Consider the following 12,600-nt stretch of genomic DNA (forward strand, 5'->3'; position numbering starts at 1 on the left):
TGAAGGATTCGAATGAAAAAAATTCGAATTTCGAAGTATTTTTTGGGTACTTCGACCATCGAATTGGTTAAATTCGTTCGAATTCGAACGAAATCGAACGAATCGAATGAAAAATCGTTCGACTATTCGACCATTCGATAGTCGAAGTACTTTCCCTTTAAAAAAAACTTCGACCCCCTACTTCGGCAGGTAAAACCTACCGAAGTCAATGTTAGCCTATGGGGAAGGTCCCCATAGGTTTGCTAACCTTTTTTTGATCGAAGGATTTTCCTTCGATCATTGGATTAAAATCCTTCAAATCGTTCGATTCGAAGGATTTAATCGTTCGATCGAACGAAAAATCCTTCGATCGTTCGATCGAACGTTTAGCGCTAAATCCTACGACTTCGATATTCGAAGTCGAAGGATTTCAATTCGAGGGTCGAATTTCGAAGTATTTTTAACTTCGAAATTCGACCCTTAGTGAATCTGCCCCTTAGTGTTTGCTATGGCATTCCCATAGCTTCTTTGGTTTATTTGCAGAGTTTCCATTTATATTGGTAATTTGAATAGAAAGCCATTTGGAAAACCATGCAAATTAGGAAAGATCATTTGACTGTCCCTGAAACAATGGAAGAGCATTTACCTCTTGGGCACCAATTTGCATTTCTAAAAAGGCTTTTATGAGTGTTAGCCAACTTTTAAAGTTTGTGGCCTGGCATTGGAACTGATTATGAATTTCCAGGCATTATACAATTCTTTATATCCATAAGCTGGAACCCTGCAATATTGTAATATATCTGTCATATAGACATGGATAAGTAATAAACCATTATAACATAAACACATTCAAAACCGTTATATCTTTAATAACATACATTTTGTAAATATAAAATATTTTCAAAAATTGTATTCCATAAACAGCACATTCTGTTTAAATGCAATGCTGCCCATACTTCAGATCTGGTCTATGAGTTGGCCTATTTTGACCATATCACTCAACCATCTGGACATGTTTGCCATTTTTTCAGATTTTTCCAGATCAGCCAGTTACAGCCAAAAAAAACACACAAATTTGGAAATGTAATCTACCAATGTACCATTAGTGATGGTGGTGCATCAGCAGAAGAGGCAGAAAACAGCCACAACCCTTCTTCACAGCTTTTGGGCAATTGGATGCACCAGAAGAAAGGTGGCCATACATGTGCAAATAATTTTGTTGTGTTTTAGCAACATATGAGGAGCAAGCAGGATAACCTTCATGTTAAATAAACTTATCTTCTGACTATAGGCCCTATGGAACAAAAATATGTCTCATCTGGGGTATTGTAGCTGACAATTGTATATTATCTCCACATTTGACATTTGTTCACTATCTTGAAAAGGCACAAATAATGTTTTTTCTTACTTACTTCCCCAAAGAAAGAACAGAACAGAACTAAAAACAATTAGCTGACCACATATGCTTCTAATATTTCTTAAAATAGTGTTTTCGGTGAAGGAAAACTAACTATTTACACATATGTGTAACGTACAGTATCCCACAACCCAGAGTAAACCCCAATGTCCCGGGCTCGGCTCACGCTTCGGCCTATAACCGCCGCCTTTCACGTCGGGAGGAGCCCTCCGCTACTTGGATGCCGCCAGGACTTAATAGTGAGGAGACTGAGGGAAGAACTCTGGGCGAGCAAGGGAACGTAACGTAAAGTTTATCAAAGTCCAGGAACGGGCCGAGTCAAAACCAATCGGGAATGCAGTACAAAATCGGTAAGCAGCGGAGTAATCGAGGACACAGGCCGGGTCAGCAACTAACAGGGTCGAAGTACAGAACGGAATCCAAAGAGTAGTCAGGGACAAGCCAAAGGGTCAGGGCAGGCGGAAATCAAACAGGAATCAGGGATAGCCAAGGTCACAACAAGAATCACAGAATAAATCACACCCAGGAACCAGAGAACCTACGTTGGGCAAGGCACAAAAGGACTGATGGCCCTTTAAACATTTGAATTTGGCGCCATTGGACGCTGGTGAATCAGCGCCAGCGCCTGTGCAAACACGCCAACACAATTGCGTCGGCGTGCCTGCGCCTTTAATTCTCGCGCATGCGCGCCGCGCGCTCCATAGGAGCCGGCGCCTGGGGCCTAACCGCATCGGCGGTGCGAGACGGGCGTCCCCGTCGAGGGGGCGGCAGGCGTCCCTGCCGTCCCCTGGGTAAGTTACTTACATTACCCCCCCCTCCAGAGGGGGCCACTGGACCCTTAGGTTTGTTGGGAAATTTTGAATGAAACTGTCTCACCAACCTATCCGCCTTAACATCAGAGGCGAAAACCCAGGATCTCTCCTCAGGACCATAACCCTTCCAATGAACCAGATATTGGAGTTTACCCCTAGAGATACGAGAGTCAATCAATCTGTGAACCAAGAATTCAGATTGACCCTCAACAGAAATAGGAGGAGGAGGAGAATTCTGACGTACCACTCGAGCGGGTCTCAACAGAGATACATGGAAAGAATTAAAAATCTTGAGTTCGGGAGGAAGATTTAACCTGAAAGTACATGGGTTGATAACATCAGATATAGAGAAAGGACCAATAAATTTGGGACCCAGTTTGGCTGAAGGGACTTTCAGAGAAATGTTTTTGGAGGAGAGCCAAACCTTGTCACCAACCTGATACACCGGAGAATCTCTCCGATGTTTGTCTGAAGCCTTCTTCTGAGCAGCTAAGATAGACCTAAGATATTGTTCCAAAGTCTGATTTGTCCTCTCAGTCTGACCATTGGTCTGGGGATGATATGCGGAAGAGAAAGACAAATCAGTACCCATTAATGAACAAAAAGCCCGCCAGAATCTGGACACAAATTGAACCCCCCTATCAGACACAATATTGAGAGGAGCCCCGTGAAACTTAAATATATGGACAATGAAAAGTTCAGCTAGAGTCTTGGCAGAGGGAAGGGTAGAAAGAGGAATAAAATGAGACATTTTACTAAAACGGTCCACCACTACCCAGATAACAGTATGCCCATTCGATGGAGGTAATTCTACAATGAAATCCATGGATATATGAGTCCAAGGTTTCTCAGGAATAGGAAGTGACTGCAGCAACCCTTGAGGTAAAGATCTAGATGGCTTAGATCGTTGGCAGACTGGGCATGACTCAATATATTTGGCAACGTCTTGTCTTAAAGTCGGCCACCAGAGAGTACGAGACAACAAATCGCAAGTCTTCGCACAACCCGGATGACCAGCCACTTTAGAATCATGAGTCTCGTGAAAGACTGCTTCACGTAAATTACTAGGAACAAATAACTTGCCCACTGGAATATCAGGAGGGGAATCTACCTGGGCATTCGACAAGGAGGTAGAGAGATCCGGACTCAAGGCTGCCACAATCACCTCCTTAGGAACGATAGGGACTGGTTCCAAATCCTCCCTAGGCTTGGAGACAAAACTTCTAGAAAGGGCATCTGCTTTCAGATTCCTTTCTGCAGGCCTGTAGGTGATGAGAAAATTAAAACGTGAGAAAAACAATGACCACCTGGCTTGACGAGGATTTAACCGTTTAGCAGATTCTATGTACAACAGATTTTTATGATCTGTGAACACAGAAACCGTATGCTTGGCACCCTCAAGGAGATGCCTCCATTCCTCAAATGCCAATTTAATGGCCAATAATTCCCTATTGCCAATATCGTAGTTGACCTCAGCAGAGGAAAATTTTTTTGAGAAAAAGGCACATGGGTGAATTTTACCGGAGACAGGATGTCGTTGAGATAATACTGCTCCGGCACCAATCTCAGACGCATCAACCTCAACAATAAAGGGCAAAGATGAGTCTGGATGCCGGAGAACTGGGGCAGAAATGAAGGCCTCTTTTAAGAGACCAAAGGCCTCAACAGCCTCAGCAGACCAAATACTAGGGTCAACCCCTTTCTTCGTTAAGGCAGTAATTGGGGCCACCAATTTGGAAAAATTCAAAATGAATTGCCTATAATAATTAGCGAATCCTAGAAATCTCTGGATCGCTTTCAAAGAAAGAGGTTGTGCCCACTGCTGGATTGCTTGGACTTTAGTGGGCTCCATCTCAAGACCAGTTTGGGAAATAATATATCCAAGGAAAGGTACAGCAGAGACTTCGAAGAGACATTTCTCAAGCTTAGCATACAAATGATTCTGCCTTAACCTGGAAAGAACCTCCCGAACATGAGCACGATGAGAAAACAAATTCGAAGAAAAAATTAGAATGTCGTCTAAATACACAACGACAAACCGACCCAAAAGATCACGGAAGATATCGTTAACCAGTTCTTGAAAAACAGCAGGGGCATTACACAGACCAAATGGCATTACCAAGTATTCATAATGCCCATCTCGGGTATTAAAAGCAGTTTTCCACTCGTCCCCCTCCCTTATCCTGATTAGATTATAGGCACCCCTTAGATCCAATTTGGAAAAAATAACAGCCCCCTTCACTCTATCAAAGAATTCAGAGATTAAAGGGAGAGGGTAACGATTCTTGACCGTGATCTTATTCAACCCTCTATAATCGATACAGGGTCTAAGAGTCCCATCCTTCTTCTTGACAAAAAAAAACCCAGCCCCCGCAGGGGAAGAAGAAGGTCTAATGAACCCCCGCTCCAAATTCTCTTTAATATATTCTTCCATGGCTAAAGACTCGGGGAGAGAAAGAGGATATGTCCTACCCTTGGGAGGAGAAGACCCAGACAATAATTCAATAGCACAGTCATAAGGTCTATGGGGGGGTAAGGATTCGGCTGCTTTTTTACAGAAAACATCGGAAAAAGCGGCATAACAAGGAGGGAGACCCTTTAAAGAAGTAGCGGCCAGGGTCTGGACAGACTTAACACAAGAATACATACATGCAGGACTCCAATTCAAAATTTTACCAGAGGGCCAATCAACCTGGGGATTATGACCTTGTAACCAGGGAAGGCCTAAAATGACTGGAGTCTGTGGGCACTCGGTAATGAAAAATGAAAGGGATTCAAAATGATCGGAAATGGACATGTGAATAACCTTAGATCGAGTAGATACTAGTCCGGAACCCAAAGATCTACCATCAATGGCGGATAATCTGAAAGATGGAACCTGTGGTTCCCAGGGAATACCATGTTTTTGAATAAACCCAGAATCCAAAAAATTACCCGCTGCCCCAGAATCCAAAAAGGCAGAGCTCTGCACACAACCACTGTCCCAACTCAAAAGAACCGGAATTAAAATTTGAGAAGATTGGGGAGTAGAAACGACATCACCTAAGCAAGACTCCCCAGACCCGCTTAGGTTCTGTCGTTTCCCGGTCTTTTGGGACAGGTGTTGCGAAAGTGCCCCTTATCCCCACAATACAGACATAACCCATTATTCCTCCTACGAACCCTCTCCTCGGGAGAGAGACGAGTAGAACCAATCTGCATAGGTTCTTCTAAAGATCTAGGAAAGACTTGTGGGGTGTTAAAGACATTTACAGAAGGAGGTGTAACATAGGTAACCTGCTCTTCCTGGAGTCTCTCTCTATGCCTTCGATCAATCTGGATAGCCAGATGCATGAGAGAATCCAGAGAAGACTGTGTAGGAAAATTTACAAGACTATCTTTAATAGCCGGAGCCAAACCAACCCTGAATTGACTCATAAGAGCCGTATCATTCCAGCCCGTCTCTACCGCCCAACGGCGGAATTCAGTACAATAATCCTCTGCCCGCCGTTTGCCTTGTTTAAGGGCACGTATGGCTGCGTCGGCTGAAGCGGCACGATCAGGATCATCGTAAATTATAGCCATAGCTTTAAAGAAAGCCTCTAAAGAGTGCCGGGCCGGATCCCTACGAGACAAACTAAATGCCCAGAGCTGGGCATCACCCTGTAAGAGCGTAACTACAAAATTCACCCTAGATTCTTCAGTAGGGAAAGAATAGGGTAAAAAACTGAAATGTAGCTTACAGGCCTCTTGAAAAGTAAAAAACTTACTTCGATCCCCAGCAAACTTTTCGGGGAAAGGAACCTTGGGCTCATGGAAGGTACTACCTGTAGGTGGAGGTAAAGAAGTGCTTGCCTGAGTAGTAGGATTACTCGGACCAGGAACAGGCTGTTGTTGCTGCATCATGTCAAGTCTGGAAGAAAGACCGTGAAGACATTGCACAATATAGTCTTGCTTGTCCTCTTGTTCACCAAGCCTCTGTAGAAGATTCGCCAGAATCGCTTCCGAAGGAGTGGTGGAAGCAGTAGCTTCAGCTGGCTCCATCTTCTTAGTTTTTTAGGCCCAACGTAATGTAACGTACAGTATCCCACAACCCAGAGTAAACCCCAATGTCCCGGGCTCGGCTCACGCTTCGGCCTATAACCGCCGCCTTTCACGTCGGGAGGAGCCCTCCGCTACTTGGATGCCGCCAGGACTTAATAGTGAGGAGACTGAGGGAAGAACTCTGGGCGAGCAAGGGAACGTAACGTAAAGTTTATCAAAGTCCAGGAACGGGCCAAGTCAAAACCAATCGGGAATGCAGTACAAAATCGGTAAGCAGCGGAGTAATCGAGGACACAGGCCGGGTCAGCAACTAACAGGGTCGAAGTACAGAACGGAATCCAAAGAGTAGTCAGGGACAAGCCAAAGGGTCAGGGCAGGCGGAAATCAAACAGGAATCAGGGATAGCCAAGGTCACAACAAGAATCACAGAATAAATCACACCCAGGAACCATATAGAGAACCTACGTTGGGCAAGGCATAAAAGGACTGATGGCCCTTTAAACATTTGAATTTGGCGCCATTGGACGCTGGTGAATCAGCGCCAGCGCCTGTGCAAACACGCCAACGCAATTGCGTCGGCGTGCCTGCGCCTTTAATTCTCGCGCATGCGCGCCGCGCGCTCCATAGGAGCCGGCGCCTGGGGCCTAACCGCATCGGCGGTGCGAGACGGGCGTCCCCGTCGAGGGGGCGGCAGGCGTCCCTGCCGTCCCCTGGGTAAGTTACTTACAATATGTTTGTGTGTGGGGGGAGGGGAATGACTAACCAATATATATATTATTTAAGATTTCCTTGTGTTTATACATTTTTATCTTAGGTGCATTATTCCATCAGTATACAGTTTACTATAGTTAAAAAGACATTCATAAAAATAAAAAATTGCATGCTCTAGAATAATGTACATTATAGGGCAGATTTATTAAGGGTCGAAGTGAGAATTCAAATTTTAAGATTTTTTTTTGGTCAAAATTTGAATTGTGAATTATCCAAACTCAATTTGAGTTTTATTTGAATTAGAATTTCGAGATTTAGCATACTCTGGTCCTTTAAAAACTCGAATTCGACTATTCGCCACCTAAAACCTGCTGAATTACTGTATAAGTCAATGGGAGAGGTCCAGGGATCAATTTGGTGATGTTTGCAGCCTTTCGGAGAAAAAACTCAAATTGAGTTTTTTCAATTTGAATCGAGTTTTTATAATTTGGATCAAATTCGATTCGAGTTTTTGGGTTGTTTCAATTCGTCCGAGTGGAAAAAATGTAATTCATAAATAAATTTCGAATTCTGAATTTATGCGAGTTTAAGAAAACTCACATGAATTTGAAATTTAACCCTTGAATAAATGTTTGTGAACAAGAATAGCAGCTTGCGTATTGATTGCTAATCACACCTGTTTGCTATTTTACAGCCAGAAGATACTAGCTCGTTCTCACCCATAAAATAGTCAGTAGAGTGACAGCTCTTGTTTACTTCCTTTAAAAAGGAGGCCTATAAAAATAAGATATCAACTCTATTTTAATTAACTACTGTGCAGATTTACATAGAGTCGAATATCGAGGGTTAATTTACCCTCGAATACTTCGAATTTCAATGATTTTTTTGGCTACTTCGAATCGAACGATTCGAACTAAAAATCGTTCGACTATTCGACCATTCAAAAGTCAAAGTACTGTCTCTTTAAAAAAAACTTCAACCCCCTACTTCGCCACCTAAAACCTACCGAAGTGCAATGTTAGCCTATGGGGAAGTTCCCCATAGGCTTTTTAATGTTTTTTAGGTCGAAGAAAAATCGTTCGATCGATGGATTAAAATCCTTTGAATCGTTATTTGTGCTAAATCCTTCGACTTCGATATTCAAAGTCGAAGGATTTAACTTCGATGGTCGAATATCGAAGGTTAATTAACCCTCGATATTCGACCCTATGTAAATCTGCCCCTAAAAAGCCTTAAGAAAAGCGTCCGAAACGATGTGTGGAGATCTGAATAATGCACAAATTGTAAGTACAGTTTGCGGAGTGATTGCCTTGTTCTTATTGCGATCCTGGGGCTGCTAAATAAGCTGCTGTGTAGCAATGGGGGCAGCCATTCAAAGGAGAAAAGGCTCAGACTACACAGCAGATAACAGATAAACTCTGTAGAACTTAATGGTGTTATCTGTTATTCACTATTTAACCTGTGCCATATAGTCTTTTTTCAATTTCCACCATTGCTACACAGTAGTTTATTTATATGAACTATAGTAGTGTTTCTGGAGCAAACATCAGTTTTACCAGTGCAGGGCAACATTACATGATATTTTCATTACTTTAAAACACATTCTTTTTTTCTTTTTGGTGTTACTGTTCGTTTAAAACAACAGCGTTGCAGTGCTCTCTGCATTAGTGCAGCGGATTTTCTGTGTTAAAATACGGGAAATTTGGCTCTTAAAGTTACAAGGTGTCTTTTTGCCGCCCCTTGTAATTGGCCGCTCGCTACCGCCTGAGGCAAGGTTCTCACCTCCTCATGGCAGGAGAGGCCCTGACTCATCAACTAGCACATGTGGCATACTGGAACGTTAACTAGATATTATCTTAATCCATAGCACTTCTAACAGCGTAGGTGAAGTAGGGCACAATTGTGGCAGGGCCCCAGCAAAAAGCCGTTGACAGCAGGTCCAGGTAGCTTGCTTTAAAAAGTCAGCAGCTTTATCCTACAGCCTGGGGCAGATAGCAATAGTCAACTGAGTGGGTCATAAAGGCTGGAGGGACTGGATGTCTAACATAATAGTCAGTATACTTCCTGCTTTTCAGCTCTCTTTGTTTCCACTGATTGGTTACCAGGCAGCGGCTTCAGTGACTTCAGGGAGGCCACATGGGTCATGCTTTTGAATCTGAGCTGAATGCTGAGGATCAATTGCAAACTCTCTGAATAGTTATGTCCCATGTGGCCCCCCTTTAAGTCACTGACTAACTCAGAGTTAGAGAGTTGCACAGCAGGAAGTGGTGTTCTGTTCTGCTATGTTAGACATCCAGTTACTCCAGCCTTACATTGTTGGCTAACTAAATATATTAGAAATATTTGTTATTTTGCACATACAGACTTTTTACCCACTTTTTATTTCTACACTGAACTGTTCCTTTAATAGAGAAAAAGAGTATATTGTTGTTATAGGGCTTTTACTTTTTGTAATGGTGTTCTAATCCTTATTGCAAATTCTGGAGAGAAAACTTTTAGATTTCTGCTGTCCATGTCCAGTTCACTACTGATGGAAAGTGCGGATGCTTGCAAGGTTCTCCGATATTAAAGCTGTGGCTAAAAATATAGGAACTAGAAAAACTAGATATGGCAGAGTACAGGTATGAAAAATAACTGTAGAAACAGCTGTTGGATCTCCTGCTTGGCCAGCGCGGTTTCATTCTCCCTTTTATCTCTAGTAGTAGGCATCCTTGTGGCAGAATTGGTTGCCAAAGACTGTGATCTATTACATTAATACCACCTGCTTTAACCACCATTATTCATACACTAAGAACATTTTAAGCTACTAGACCCTTAAAAAAATAGGACCCATGACTGCAAGCTGAGCTATATCTGCAATATTAAACAGAGCCATTAGCAACATAAGCTCCAGGTATAGGGAAACCTTCATTAAGAACAATAAAGTACTTGTCCCCATCTATAAACAGCATTAGTGAAGCACTGTTATTTTCCATTTGGCTTTAAAGAATTGATTAGCTGAATATAGCTGAAGGCATATGGGCTGTTTTCTCTACTGGCACCTTTCAGACAGCAAAGAAGCACCATTAGCTACTCCAGCTACAATTAAATTTAGGGTTAGTAATAATACTGTATGTAATAAGACCCTCTCAATAATGTTATTCTGACCAACCACATGCTGCATTGTGGCAACAGGAAGACAGCATAGTGATCACGGCAAAAGATTACCAGATCTGTTTAATACTGAGTCCCTCCCTGTAACCATACTTTGGCTAGGCCAAGCACTGGTCTCCTAATCCCCATCTCATGGCTACCATTAGTGTCAGGCAGCAATCCTGTGAGGGATACTGTCCCAGTGGTGGGCACCAGTCTGGGGTTTCAGATAGATTGGGAGCAGACCCAGATTTGTGAGAAGGCAACAAAGGTCTGAGTCTAGGGCAGCAAGATTATAGGAGCGGCTTGCCGCTCAGTCGCATTCTAATTTTTTTTTTGGAAGCACTGGGGATGCGCAGCTCTTTAAATCTCCTGCATGCCTAAACCCCAGTGTCTTGAGGGGAACATGTGCTTGTGTAGGGTTACCACCTTTTCTGGAAAAAAATACCTGCCTTCCTATATATTTTTCTTTTTTCCCTATCAATAACATTGGGATCAACTATAATTTTTACCGGCCAGGCTGGTAAATTACCGGCCAGGTGGCAACCCTATGCGTGTGTGGCTGGGGCTGGTGCAAGGACCTCTGGCCTAAGGGTGGCCAAATTAGAAATCTGGGCCTAACTGGGAGAATGGGCAGTTGGTTTTTCTCCGGTTCACTGGGACTTGGTGCAGGCCCTGATTTGTGGCGAGGCCACATAGGCCCGGGCCTAGGGCGGCACATTTTTGGGGGCGGCATGCCGCCCAGCCACCTGTGCTCCCCAGTGCTTCAGCACTTGCATGCTGGCGCTTTTGCGCCAGCGTGTGGTAGTGTGGGCGGCCGCTAGGATCGCGCGGAGCGCACGGCCTAGGGGCGCCCGCCCAGCGAATCCGGCACTGACTTGGTGCACAAGAGGTTGTACGTCCTCAGTGCTTCAGAAAAATGTTGTTGCTGCTGGGCAAGATGCTGTCCCTAAAATCTTGCCACCGTAGGCCCGGGCTTTTGTGGCCTTCCCACAAATTTGGACCTGGGGACTAGACAACTGAATGTTAGACACAGGTCTGGACTGAGATTCAAAGTAGGCCCTGGCATTTCAGCTACACAGAGGCCCAAACAGCACCTCACCAGCCCACTAAATAGTGCCTGTCTATGGCAACTTACAGCAGCCCCTCTGGCATTTGCCAGAACCCACAGATTGTCAGCCCGGGTCTGGTTAGACAGATCACTCCCATTTAGGACTGTGATTCCCATCACTCTTGGCAAATCTGATGGCTCTATAGTTGCCACCTTTTCCTAGCACTAACTAACGATGACGTTGAGGGGGTGGGTCTGTGACATGGCTGAGCGGTGACATTCAAGGGGTGGATTGGTGATGTCAGCGGCAGGACTATGACGTGGCGAATCGGCCTATTGCCGCTTTAATCTCAGGTAATTCTGCCCAGTTTTCCTAATTTGGAAAACCATGCAGGCAATTTTGACCCGGGCAGCTCTTCCAAAAGGGTCAAAAACGGACAGGTCGCAACCCTAAATGGACATAGACTGGCAATCTGTGGATTCTGGCAAATGCCAGAGTTGCTGTTGTAGAATGCCATAGACAGTCACTATTTAGTGGGCTGGTGGGGGCTGTTTGGGTCTCTGTTAGATAACGGGTTCAGTTAGATAACGGGTTCAGATTGACCGCCGCCAGCTCCAAGGTGTAACCTGACAGGGATGTGCATGAGACACGTGTAGAGTGCGCGGAGACGCGGAACATGCAAGTACAAATCAGCCCAAACTGCTACCAGCGCTACCGATGGCACACTCTGCAACAATATATTTATACATCGTGAAAATGGAATTGATTGCTCTCATTGCACTTAAAGGGGTTGTTCACCTTCCAAACACTTTTTTCAGTTCCGTTTTTTTTAGATTGTTCCCCAGAAATAAACACTTTTTTCAATTACTTTCCATTATTTATTTTTTACTGTTTTTCCAAATCTAAGTTTAAAGTTGAATGTTTGTGTCTCTGGTGTTGAGTCTGGCAGCTCAGTAATTCAGGTGCAGACTCTGAGCTGTTACAATTTTGCAACATTTAGTTGATACATTTCTCAGCAGCATCTCTGGAGTATTAGCAACTATTGTATCAATTCTAACAGCTGCCTGTAATGAAACCCAGAGATTCTGCTCAGCAGGGACAAGGATAAGAATTCTATCAAATAAATGTATCAGGTTATAACAGTTTACAGGGTCGGCGACCCCCCCTCCCAGAGCTGCTTTAGAAGGTGAAATATTACTGAAATTGAACAACCCCTTTAAGCTACAGCCACATAATTATTTCTACAAAGTACTTCATTCAACTTTCAGGTAAAGTTGCTGTACCATGTTAGCCAGTAAAAATGTTACACGGCAACCCTTTTGCAATAAAAAATAACAAAAGTGGTGTACAGGTGATACCTTTATTGGCTAACTAATATAATCATATATTTAATCAGCTTTCAATGACACAGAGCAACAATAAGTCATCCACCCTGTTCCTGCATGTGCTCGACCCTACCCTCCCCACCACTCCC

The sequence above is a fragment of the Xenopus laevis genome, chromosome 8S (genome assembly GCF_017654675.1).
Source record: "Xenopus laevis strain J_2021 chromosome 8S, Xenopus_laevis_v10.1, whole genome shotgun sequence".
Classification (NCBI taxonomy): domain Eukaryota; kingdom Metazoa; phylum Chordata; class Amphibia; order Anura; family Pipidae; genus Xenopus; species Xenopus laevis.